At 42.5% G+C, this 13,524-nt stretch overlaps 1 long non-coding RNA gene across 7 annotated transcripts in view; it reads right to left on the bottom strand.

Annotated features, from left to right (window-relative positions):
* Positions 1 to 13,524, bottom strand: part of LOC123583894 — a 170,182-nt gene that overhangs the window by 71,879 nt on the left and 84,779 nt on the right. The window contains exons 2-3 of one of the 7 annotated variants that reach the window (XR_006705035.1): positions 11,846 to 11,989; positions 11,293 to 11,417 (exon numbers count right to left, since the gene is read on the bottom strand). The exons of 5 other annotated variants lie outside the window; for them this stretch is intronic. This is a non-coding gene — a long non-coding RNA (uncharacterized LOC123583894). The remainder of the gene's footprint in view (positions 1 to 11,292; positions 11,418 to 11,845; positions 11,990 to 13,524) is intronic. One more of the 7 variants, XR_006705036.1, reaches the window with a different exon arrangement.

Below are 13,524 nucleotides of genomic sequence, written 5' to 3'. Positions count from 1 at the left end.
TGGGTGGCTCAGTCGGTTAAGCATCCAACTTCGGCTCAGATCACGATCTCACGGTTCGTGAGTTCAAGCCCCGCGTCAGGCTCCCTGCTGTCAGTGCAGGGCCCACTTCAGATCTTCCGTCTCCCTCTCTCTCTGCCCCTCCCCTGCTAACACTGTCTCTCTCAAAAAGAAACAAACAGGGGCACCTGGGTGGCTCAGTCGGTTAAGCGTCCAACTTCGACTCAGGTCACGATCTTGCGGTCCGTGAGTTCAAGCCCCGCGTCGGGCTCTGGGCTGATGGCTCAGAGCCTGGAGCCTGCTTCCAATTCTGTGTCTCCCTCTCTCTCTGTCCCTCCCCCATTCATGCTCTGTCTCTCTCTGTCTCAAAAATAAATAAACGTTAAAAAAATTAAAAAAAAAAAAAAAGAAAGAAACATTTAAAAAATAATTTAAAAAAAAACCTTTTAAACATTTTCATGGGCCCCCAAAATTACTGCTGTAGGCACTTGTGTCCACTGTGCCAAATGAAGAGGTAGGTCCTGGACCACAGAAGATCAGACATGAGAGGTTAACACCTGACCTGAATGGTGGAGTTCTAATAGAGAACAGAAAAGACATTCAAGAGAATTCATGGAGGGCTTATGAACAAAGTTTATTTACCAGAGGCTGGAAAAAGCTGCAGAGGAGCTGTCCTTAGGAGGTACGTGGCTTTGACTTGAGGGGCACAGCTGGCCTGGAATAACATAGCAGGGAAGAAGCCAGGATTATAAATAACAGGTCCTTGCTCTTCTCCTCTCTTCCCCACTGACTGAGCCCAACCAAAAGCCAAGGGCATGACCAGCGCTGATACTGTTCACACATGCTCATTTCCCAGGGCTGTTGGAAGGGCAGATGTGCAGGACCCGTCGGAAGCTATGGACAGAGGTGGTCTCTCTAGCGTTGGCTTGGGCTAACCTCAGCCATGATTCTTGGTGTCAGAATCAAGGAGAGGGCTTGTTAAGCAAGACTGCTAACTCCCACAACCCAACCCACTCCCTGCCTGAGTTTCGGATTCAGTTGGTCTGGAAGTAGGTCTTAGAATTTGAGGTCCAAGAATTTGCCTCCCTAATAAGTTTCCAAGTGATGTTGATCTAAATAAAGAGAAGCTTTGAGAACGGCTGTCCTAGTGTGTTCTCCATAGACCCTTCAGCCATACATGTTATAATTGATCACCATGTGTTCAAGCATCTAGAATAGCACTCGATAACATAGGTACTGGTGGCATCTGGGTGGCTCAGTCATTTAAGCATCCAACTCTTGAGACAGGCTCAGGTCATGATCTCAAGGTTCCTGGAATTGAGCCCCTAGTCGGACTCTGCACTGACAATGTGGAGCCTACTTAGGATTCTCTCTCTCTCTCTCTCTCTCTCTCTCTGCCCCTCCTCTGCTCAAGCTCGCTCTCTCTCTCTCTCTCTCCCTCAAAATAAGTAAACATTTTTTAAACAACATAATAGGCACTGAATAAATATCTGATTAATTAATAAATGAACAACTAACCCAAATAAAACTTTAAACAAAGCAAATTCTCCTGACTCGATCATCTATAAAGCACTCAACAATCCGTGACGTACATTGAGATGGTAGCCAGGCAAACACAACAGACCTGAAAGAACAACAGCTATTCTGTTGAATAGCTGGCAGCATCTTCTAAGTCAGGGCTCTGTCCTGGACCCCTCCAAATCTTCTCAGAGATTGTCACAGAGGCCTATTTACTATGTTAACATATGCTTCAAATGTTGTATTCAGCATGAACAGCATAGTGAACAACTCCATCTACTAAGGTGTTTCCTTAGTATATTAAAAATAATCATTCATCCATCAAATACTAAGTTACAGGGCTAAGGGTCATTGGAGATGCTAGTCCCTGGGGAAACAAAGATGAATGACTTCTGTCCTAACAGCTCGCAGTCTAATGGGGAAAACAGATATTTATACAGAAAAACCGTAGTAAAGATTATCTTAGGAGTACACTGTGGTAAATATAGAAGTATAAATAGTCGGCTAGGAGCAGAAAAGAGGAAGGAGGCAACTCTGCCGAAGAGCTTCAGGAAAGCTTCACAGAAGTGGCTCTGGGGCACCTGGGTAGCCCAGTCAGTTCAGCATGTCGGCTCAGGTCACGAACCCACCGTTCACGGGTTCGAGCCCCACATCGGGTTCCGCACGCTGACAGTGTGGAGCCTGCTTGGGATCCTCTCTCTCTCTCCTTCTTTCTCTGCCCCTACCCCGCTCACTCTCTCTCTCTCTCTCTCTCTCAAAGTAAATAAATAAACTTAAAAATAAAATAAAATATTTTTAAGTGATTTTGAGGTTGGTATTCAGTGATGAATAGAGGTTTTCTAGATTTGTAAATGGAAAAAGAACATCCAGACAGAAAGCCTAAGCTGTGTAAACATGCAGTGGTAGAAAATTAGTGAGAGCTGAGTGTGAATGCTTGCACAGTAAATTGAGGAGGGCTAGGTAGAAATTGACAAGGGATAAAGCCAGACAGGTTGAGTCTATAGGGAGCCAGGTTGTATTCAGTCCCTGAAAGACAGACTCAAAAGGGGCAACTCCTCCGTCTTCTCTAGGACGCCTTCCCTAAGGGGGATGAACCACCCCCGCCCCAGGCTCCCACAGCACAATCTACCCACTTTTTAGATTGAAATGATCTGTCATGTTTGCAACTTTCCTACTAGACCATAAGCTCATCAAGGGCAGAAACTCTTACTCACTTTTCAGCACATGGTCTGGTATATGGTAAGCAATGAATAAACGTTTGCTGAACCGAGGGAGCTGAGGAGGTCTTTCTAGCCTGAGACGTGTAGTGGGGAGGTCTCCAGCTGGTGTGTTTAGCCCCACCTAAGGACAGATGCTGGGCTTTTCTTTCTCTCCCTTCCTCTCTTCTCTCCTACCATTCATTCCACCAAATATCTGGAACCCCATCTGCCAGCTGCAGGGCTCGGAATATGCCGAGATTTGGGAAGGGGAAGGGGTGTTGTCCATAGCAGATAAATTAAACAGAATAGCTGTTGTTCTTCCATTTCTTTGGGGTTTTTTCTTCTGGGATTTCTTTCCAATAAGGAAGAAGCAGGAAATCCAAGTGCTCCTGCGGTGTGGTAGGAAGTTGAGGGGTAGAAAAGTATTGAAGACTTGAGTGATAGGTAAGATTAAAGAAGCTTAAAAAAAGTGGGGAGGGGGAAGGTATTCCCAGGCCTCGATAAACTCAACCATCCATTTTCTCTGCTCTTCAGTCCAGGGTTGTGAGAAGATGCAAAAAACATATGCAGAATTGTGCTGATTTCTCACTGTAGCACCACATGTGAAATGATGCCTGGGCACATTTTAAACACCAATTTTACTTATTTATTGTTTTAAAAAACATTCTCTTTTTTAAACAATTTTTAAAGGTTCATTTACTTTGCGAGAGAAAGAGCATGAGCGGGGGAGGGGCAGAGAGATAAAGAGAGAGAGAAACCCAAGCAGGCTCCATGCAGTCAGTGCAGAGCCTGATGTGGGGCTCGAACTCACGCAACCATGATCATGACCTGAGCCGAAGTCAAGAGTTGGACACTTAACCGACTGAGCCACCCAGATGCCCCCCCAATTTTATTTTTTTTTTAAAGAACATTATTTATTTATTTAAGTGAGCTTTATGCCCAGCATGGGGCTTGGAGTCCCAACCCTGGGACAAGAGTTGTGCATGCTTTACTGAATGAGTCAGCCAGGCTCCCCTTAAACACTTATTTTTTAAATTTAAATTTTAATTTTAATTTTAATTATGTATGTATATATGTACGTATGTATTTATGTTTTGAGAGAGAGAGCGCGTGAGCAGAGGAAGGGCAGAAAGAGAGGGAGACACAGAATCCGAAGCAGGCTCCAGGCTCAGAGTTGTCAGCACAGAGCCTGACTCGGTGCGCCAACTCACAAACGTTGAGATCATGACCTGAGCCTAAGTGAGACGCTTAACTGAGCCACCCAGGCATCCCAAGGCACCAACTTTAAATGTGAACTGAAGCAGTTAGTTATGACTCAGCCTAACTCATCTCTCTTCTGAAGAACCACTTAAGCTCTTTCCTAAGATTAATTGTCCTATAACTGGAGACTGTAAACAATAAAGTGTTAAAACTTACTTTTTCTTTAGAACTGGATATAACCACATCAACAAAGCACTGCTAGAAGTGCTCTAAAAACCTGAGCTGTCTGAATTTACTCCTTTATAAGTTGTGTAACTTCTACTATGCTCAACTATAGGCATACGGACTGTTCCTCACAAAGGGAATCCAGCCGAGGCGATTCAGTCAGTATACTGACTATACTCTCCTTTCCTTCCTATGCTGCATTCTCTTCTGAAAAAAATGGGCTGAAATCTCAATGACGATGCCACCATTCACTGCCATCTCCATCACATTTCTGGAATATGAGTATCCCTAGAAACAGTGCTAAGGCAAATGTTACGATGGAAGGCTTTATTGGGAGGTATAACGCCAGGGTATTAAAAGTGAGGGAAAAGAAGAAGTGAAGCAGAGAAGAAAGAAAAGCAGGTAAAACATGATCCACGGTGAATTGACCACAGCATAATAAGAAAACCCAGCCATTGAATGATGGGAGACATCTTCCAGGCAGGGAGCATGGAACTGCCTGTTAGTCCCAATCTCTCACTGGTTAAAGTGAGAGAAAAACACTTCTTGTTAACCAGCTCCACTGGCCATCTGCCTAGTAAGCCAAATCTGATACCCCAAGGTGTAGTGATGCATTTGGGTCCACAAGTGATGGGACAAGCCAGAGTCTCTGTGAGTATGGCAGGATGAGGTCTGGCTACTGGAACTGCTATGACTCCCAATGCGGGGAGTCCTAGGCCAGAACTAAGAAAGTTTTAGAACCTCCAGCAGTTTTAGAAGACAAGGCACTAACAATAGTGGTGGCCAGGTTGCCTATTGAACAAGCAGAGGAGCGTCGGGAAGGCACACAGGCCAAGCAATTCTAGGGAGGTCCATAAAATGGGTCTGAAACACACGGAGTCGATGGATATTGCTACCAAAGTCGATGGATATTGCTACCAAAAAACTACAAAATAACTAAAATCTCATCTCTTCTCAGTGCTTGCTAACATGAAAATGCAGCAAAATTCCTGTTTTTGACGACTCAATCCCCTAAGAAAAGTTAACCAAGGTAGGCATTTCCAGACGTTTACATGGGAAAGCTATCAATGATGATAAGGCAAATAGGCACAGAATGCCACAGCAGTGTGTTCATATGTGACAAAAGGGGCTGATTATGATCACCCACTGGGAAAAGGAAATAGCTTTGTTTTATAGAATGACGATCATTATATTTGGATTTACATGGAGTTAACATTTACCTGATCACTCATAAGTAGTTTATTTCTAGACTATTATGTCAAGGAAATTTGTCACACAATCTCAAAACTCACAAACTCAAAAAGCAATAGTCGCCTCACCATGCACAAACAACATAACACACACACACACACACACACACACGCGCGCACACACACACAGATGGTATGGTGCAGGTTTCCTCCACTGCATCAAAATAGAGCATTCCTATGGAATCTTTTGTAAATGAAATGGCATTAAAAGAAGTAATTACCAGGAATTCAGATGAAAAACTTTTGAGCATTCTCAGACCTGAAGGCTACACACTCTCTTAAGACTTTCCTGATACCTTAGAACACATCTTGCTAATGGATGCGCAAAATGAATCGAGATAAAGCACAGATGCTCACAGACACTGTTCAAAGCTCTGGCCAACTTGGCGTTGAGATGCTAAGTGTAGTTCCCAGAGAAGGAGCTTGACAGGGCCATCCTTGCTGCTTGGGGTACACGCTACCTCTGTAAGGCCTCCCTGCAAAACAAATGTTGAATGTTGTTTTCACTTTTCACCTTTTTCCATAAAAGCAAGAATCCTCTTTGAATTTCTTTTGGTTAGGGAAAACAGGCACTAATGCAGCCTTTTCCTAAAAGCAAAGTAGAGAACATTAGAAAAGCGGGGGATACCTAAGTGATGGTTATGTTAATTAGCTTGATGGTGGTGATCTTTTCACAATGTATAAATTTGTCAAAACATCAAGTTATAGGGGTGCCTGACATTTTAAAAATGTTTTTTAAAAAAGGAGCACCTGGGTGGCTCAGTCGGTTAAATGTCTGACTTCCGCTCAGGTCATGATCTCACGGTTGGTGGGTTCGAACCCCACGTCAGGCTCTGTGCTGACAGCTCAGAGGCTGGAGCTTGCTTTGAATTCTGTGTCTCCCTCCCTCTCTGCCCTTCCCTCTCTCTGTCTCTCAAAAATAAATAAACATTTAAAAAAAGTTATAGGGGTACCTGCCTGGCTCAGTGGGTAGAGCATGTGATTCTTGATCTTGGGGTAAGTTTGAGCCCCACGTTGGGTGTAAAGATTACTTAAAAGTAAAATCTTTTTAAAAAATCAAGTACGGGCCCCTGAGGGGCTCAGTCAGTTAAGCGTCCCACTCTTGATTTCCTCTCAGGTCATAATCCTGAGGTGGTGAGATGGAGCCCTTCTTCAGCCTCCCCACTGGGCAAGGAGTCTGCTTAGGATTCCCTTTCTCCCTCTCCTTCTGCCCCTCTCCCCCTCAAAAAAATAAAAATAAAGGGGCACCTGAGTGGCTCAGTTGGTTAAGTGTCTGACTTTGGCTCGGGTCATGATCTCGCGTTGGTTGAGTTCAAGCCCCAAGGGGGGCTCTGTGCTGATAGCTCGGAGCCTGGAGCCTACTTCCGATTCTGTGTCTCTCTCTCTGTCTGCCCCTCCCCCCGCTGACACTCTGTCTCTCAAAAATGAATAAACATTAAAAATTTTTGTTAAAAATTAAAAGTAAAAAACAATAAAGTTGTAAACTTTCAATATATACAAGCTTTATATGCCAATTATATCTCAATAAAACTTTAAACAATATGGAATCAAACTTTTTAAGTAAGTTCTATGCCCAGTGTGGTGTTTGAACTCACAACCCTGAGATCAAGAGTTGCATGCTTTACAGGCCGAGCCAGCCAGGCACCCCAAATAAATCAATTTTTTTAATGAAAAAATAATGGTTGTTTAATAGACACTTGCTATGTATGTAGTTTGAACACAGTTTAGGATAGGGTAGGATAGGATATGATAGGAAAGGGTATGATTGAATAGTTAGGACAAAAATTTGTCCATGTGTTATGACCACGCCTTATACAATATATACGTTTACTTCTTTTTCATGTCGGTCAATGTGGAAACAACTTACGGCTGGTGTGACAGTTCCTCGGTCATCTGCAATCTAGACTACTCTCACTTTCACTCTACTAACTCCCAAGTGTGGCATTGACTACATAGTCTAAGACGACAACTCAGCCATCACATCTACCTTCTAAACAACTAGATGGACAAAAGCAGTGGAGGGACAAAAGGGAGAAGGACACCACTTCCTTTAATAGCACTTCTTAGAAGTTAATACACATCATTCCCTCCATAGCCCATTGTCCAAAAGCCAGTCATATAGCCATGTGTAGCTCTAAGGAAGACTGAAAAATTTTGCCTTTTTCCTGGATGGTCTTATGTCCAGATAAAAATCTGGAGCTATTACCACAGAAGAAAGGGATCTCACAGGACAAGTACCCTTTGTGCCACAGCCTGGGTTTCTTAATTGAAGATCATTCAAAGATCCCAGAGCAAACCTAACAAAAAGTTATAACTACCAAATTTGTATCTCATAAAGTTCATTTTGCTCACTGATTAAGGAGGGAAAAACAGTGTTTTAAGTGTCGGCTCTATAAGCAGCATTGTTCAAAACATCAGTAACTAAAGACGAATTCAAGGTAGCATATAATCCACTTCACGTGGCTATTACAGTGGTTAAGACTTGATGAAGTAGGAAACAGCTGGTTATGTGGACACATGTTCTTCAACCTCAAGGAACTCTCCATTCTCCCAACTCCTAGAATGTTCTTCCACCAAGATCCTTGACCTCCAGGTCTTTCCCATCCTTCAGAAAAAGACTCAAAGGTCGCCTCCTAGGAGGTGCCAAATTTAAAATAGGATCCTTTCCAGGAACTCCCTAGTTCCTTGAGGGCGGGGACCTTGTCTGTCTCACTCATTACCATGTCTTGCTGGCCTAGAATGGTACCTGGCACATGGCAAGCATTCATTAATTTTTGTTGAATGGATGAATAAATACATGAATGAAGGAGTCCTCCTAGGGAGAAATGCCACTGCAATGTGAATGAGTATGACCACAGGATGTTGTGTCCAATTCCAGCTCGCCTCTCAGTGGTAATCCTTCTCCTCCATTCTCAGTCACATCCCTCTTCCAGCCCTCTCGGCAGCGATGCCAAACCATTTTTTCCTCCTTCAACATTTCAGACTAAAAAAATACACGCATGAAAAGAAGCCAGCAGTCCAGAATCTCCTCATCTTCCCATTCTGGATTGTTCAAATATAGCCTAACCTATGGCTGTTTCCAAACTTAGGTATAAACAGACAAAACTGCCCTCCATCCTCCGGTCCTCAAGCCCCTGCCCTCTCTGTTCCTTGCAACAAAGCTCCTCCAAGTAGCTCACACTCAACACCCCTCCTTGCTCACCTCCCATTAACTCCCCACGGGAACTGTGTTCTGACTCAAGCCTTCCTCACACTAACCAACCATCAGTTGGTACCAGTAGTTCAAATTGCCCTCGTTTTACTAGATGTCTTGGGCATCAGTGGTGCTCTCTTCCCTTGACCTCCAGGATCACTCTCTCCTTGTTCTCTTTTTCCTCTGACCTCTTTTCAGCCTCCTTTGCTGATTCTTCCCTCTGTCCACCCAAGCATGCTGGTATTACCCAAGGTCTTCTCCTCAACCCTCTCCTGGTCTTCTTCTATGCAGAAAAAAAAAAAAAATGGAAGTGAAATCTCATCCCACTTCCATGGTACTAGCACTCACATGTATTCTGAGAACTCCGAAATATCTCTAGTCCATGAGTTTCCATCCATCCATCTGTCCAGCTGACATCTGCACCCGCATGTTTTATGGCACTTTGAACTCAACATATTCCACGTTAAGTTCATTATCTAGTATCCCTACCCCATTCCACCTTTCTTCTTTATTGCTATTTTGATGAATCACCTCACCATCTAACCAGATGCCCAAACCGGAAAATGTTAAGTCTTAGTGTTCCCCTCCTGCACTAGCTGTGTCCTTTACCCTCTTAATTTTTTTTTTGTTTGTTTTAAGTAAACTCTACCCCCAATGTGGGGCTCAAACCCACGACTCCAAGACCAAGAGTCACGTGCTCCACAGACTGAGCCAACCAGGCACCCCCTACCTTCTTCTTCTTAAATACCATTCTCTTACTCCATTGCCAGACAGACCACCGGCCCCTCAAAGTAGGATTTATCCTATCCATTTTTGTGTATCCAGGGATAGTAAAGCTACCAAAAGGGGTGGGAAGGAGGAAGATTATAAAATTTTTATAATCGCTCTTAAAGATATTCATTCACAAAACATATATTTCACACTTAATATAGATCAGAAACATTTATGAGTCGCTTAAATTATCACCTCTTTTGTAAATGAATATTCTTTGCCTTAATGATTGCCTGCTTGCTAGCTAGCATGTTTAATAGCCTGTAAAAATCCAAATCCTCCAACTTAAAACTGTTATTAACAAACACCATTGTTACTATTTTATAGTAAGGCTAGGGAACCAGGCCAAAAATCAGAAGCCATTCACAGAAATGTTCAGCAAAAATTCTGACTTTAAGACTTGCGTATTGCATCGTTTAATTAGAAAGGAAATCTTGAAATATACCTGATCCTGCAAAGTAATTCTGTCCACAAAATGGGCAAAGGGAGAGATTTCCCATTTTGTACGCCAACCCATAATTTGGTAGGAGGGGTGTAGGCTATTTTAATTAATTATTGCAAATTAAATATTTCAACAACTTGAAGTGAGCCCTTAAAAGAATGAAAAAATGTACATAGCTCCCCTCGGCTAAAACTGCAGTTGATGATAGAATTCCTACTGTCTAATCTATAAAATAAAACCCGAGTTTTCAGCTAATTCCGTTTTCTCAAACACAAAAAACAGTGCCACCCCAGTTAGATGCTTTAACATGCACGTTCATTTCCACTCACAGCTGTGGCAATTAGAAAGTGTACTTAATGGAGTGTCATGTTAATTGTTTTCAGAGTTAACCAATTTCTCCATTTAATTGTCAATTGATTAACCTATTGAAATGTTAAGTGACTCAGTTTCCTTCCAGAGTAAACAGCGGCAGCATATGGTAGCTTCATCAGCCGAAGGCAGCACTCATTTGCTCGGATTCAATGTGCTGGTATTTTTCTACACCTCCCTGAGCTTTTAATTAGATGAGGCAATGTTACATGTATTTGTCTGCTGGAAAGGTTATCAGTGCCGCAGCTGACCTGCAGAGGCAAGGTTGAGTCTAGCAGCTTTAATAGAAACGGTTTTCAGCTATGACTGTTGTACTTGATTGCATTGTGATGGTAATTAACTCAAGACTGCTTTCCTCAGCGTGTGTGTATGTGTGTGTGTGTGTGTGTGTGTGTCTTTCCTGTAGCACTAACTATGCAATGAGATGTTTCCTCTGTCATATATATGCACTTATTAAGCACTCATTGGATTCTAATAAGCATGCAAATAGTCAAGAGTTTCTTTAGGCTAATACCACACTAACTCAGATTGTGGTTGCCATTAAATAAGTACGATGTTGGTCGCCTGCAGCACATTTTGCAGAGAAAAAGCCAGCTCCCTTTGGTAGAATTTTGCTCCTTTATTTTCATGGTGTCTCATTCCCTCGGATCTTTACAACTATAAAGTAAAAATTATTTTATGTTTTCAATTTAAGAATGGAGGAGGCCATAGCGTGCTGGGGGAGCGACACTTGATTCAGAAGCAGTTTTCCAATGCTCCCAAAGGAGATCACCGTGTTTTAGTGACCAAATTGGTAGCAAGGTCTTGGTGGTGAACTATTAACTCAGTCTTCTCATCTCTTGCACGCAGTTCTCTGACTCTGGGTGTGTGCAGCTCGTGTGTGTGTTTTTACTGTACCACACTATTGTTTAATTACGAGCCAACCCACAACTGAGCCAGCATTATCATCCTTGATAATGTTGGTAGCCCACAACTGAGACAAAATGATTACAAACCTATGTTGTGTTCAATAGTTCTTTAGGGGATTTCTCTCTTAATAGTTCTGGCTCATTCATGTTTGATTCAGCACATTTGTTCTTTAAAAAAGGCATAGCTTAGAAGAGTTTCAGGGTGGGTTAATAACTCAACTGAAAATGGCCGCTCGCATTGTAAAAGCTTGTTCCCGCAGTTGCTTGGGGCTTTTCTTCAGTTTTGCCGCTCTGCAGCTTTGGCCCAGTTGGTAAACAGCTTAAGTCCAGACATCTTTTCATTCTCTGAGCAGCGGATTGAAATAAAAATGCATATAAGTGGCGACTGACTGGCGCTGGCCTAACAATAGCCTGTAACATTATGCAAGGGTATTTACATAGGAATAAGGCCTCACTAAAGGAGATGGGGCAATTAATGGTGTGGGCCACACATATAAGGAAAGTTTGTCCAATCCTTTCCTCAATAAAGATCTTTTGTAAAGTGCTATGGAAACTCATGGAGGCCCCAAAGAGATTAAGGGGAGGACTTTTCTGGGATTTTGAAAAACTACATATATAGTATACATAGAGTATATATAGAGAGAGTGTGTATATATATGTATATACATAGAGAGAGAGAGAGAGTTTCAAAAAGCCAAATTATATTAAATAAACGCACTGAAAAGAAGGTGAATTCTGTGTTGTTTTGATCATTTGGGGATTGTTTCTCTAACCCTGTGAAAGAAGGTTGGTCCTGGGTTTCGGCCTCCTCTCTTCATTTTCTTTCTTCCTTTTTTTTCTTTTCTTTTGGTGACGTTTCTTGAGCAGAACATCGGCTCTGAGATAAGCAAGCTCCTTCGTTATCTTGTTTCCTGTGTCTGAAACGGAAGCATCGTCTTTAAAATATTTGAAGAGTTTGGCTGTACTTCTTATTTCAAGTAATGATTTAGCAGTGGGAGGAAAACTTTGCCCAGTGACCAGGCCTGAGGGGGAAAACTCTTAAGATTTTCAGGAGTGCCGGGCAGCTGGCCGCCACAATGAAAGCAAATCGCAAAAGCAGGGAGGGCCCAAAAGCAAACGCAAGGAGTGTGCCATAGGAGGATGTGAAAGTCTGAATTCAAACCTAGACCTTTTTACAGATATAGATCATAAGAGAATAAAGATTTTTGTCAGTACACGTCAAATTTAAAAAGTCCAATGCCTGAATTAGTTTCATCCCAATACCGTTCCGATATATTGTCATTGATCTTTTTTTTTTTTTTTTTGGAAGTAGAAAGTCCTCCTCCGCCCCCCCCCACCCCTACCCCCACCCCTAGCCCACCAACCCCAGCAGTAAAAGACAAATCTGTGTAGCTCTGCCACATGTTTTCATTCTTATCAGAGACTCACCATCTGCTTCTGCCCTTGGCCAGAGAGCATTACTGTTATTATTACTTTGGATCAGAATACTTTTAATAAAGTATCATCAGCACTTGAAAAATAAGAGACAAAGGAATAACCCAAGCCCTCTTTGCATGTTTTATGACCAATTAAAGCACTTACTACCTATTGTAAGCAAAGCACCTCAGTTCTCTTTTTTCTTTGCTAATGTTTTATCTCACTCAAAGGACATTTTCTAAGGAAGCAGAACTTTGGCCAGGAGTGTTCAAGCTCTGTTCACACTTGCTAGTAAAACTGTTCTTACTTCCAAAGTTGCTTTTGATTCCATTTTCTCATTTATAGTTGGTTCATGAAATTCCCGTTCACATAGAAGGAGTGAAATAAAATCTTAATGTGATAACGCATAAGCTTTGGATGCCTGTGTGTGTGTGTGTGTGTGTGTGTGTGTGTGTGTGGCATACAGAGAAAGTGATTTCAGCTGCAGCCCTTTCGAGCAGGCAGAAATCAATGCCTCATTCAGGACTATTGATCAGTACTAAATTAATTAGACTCCGAGGCTTATGGCAGTTGATAAGACAACTTGTTAATTTAGTCAATGATAGTGTTTTCCCTAAAGCGGCAAATACCCTCGTCTTTAGAAAAGGCATTTCTAACACTTGCTGCCAGTTCTCCTTTTATTTTCACTTTTCATCTTTCTTGTTTTCTTTTTCTGGGACAAGAGTGTTTAGAGGTAAGTGGGTTGTGGGTGTGGGGAGGAGATCAATAGGTAAGGGAGTGCTGTAAAAATGTAACCGCTGAGGACGCAGTCTGGTATATTCACTAACCCACTCCCATTTCTATCCCCTCGCCTAACGTCATTTCGGGATGAAAGAAAGCAGCCAGATTATAACCTGGGACATGGATTTCCTGTGGGGCTTTGGCCGCAGAAGGCCACTCCAGCCCTACAAGGATGTTCATTTGGAAGGGGCTACTTCCTCAACCTGCATTTAGGATTGACTGATACATACGGATTGCTTTTGCTTTTCATTTAAAC

Source organism: Leopardus geoffroyi, chromosome B3, assembly GCF_018350155.1.
Source record: "Leopardus geoffroyi isolate Oge1 chromosome B3, O.geoffroyi_Oge1_pat1.0, whole genome shotgun sequence".
In the NCBI taxonomy this organism is placed as follows: domain Eukaryota; kingdom Metazoa; phylum Chordata; class Mammalia; order Carnivora; family Felidae; genus Leopardus; species Leopardus geoffroyi.
This window is presented reverse-complemented; position numbering and strand designations above follow the sequence as displayed.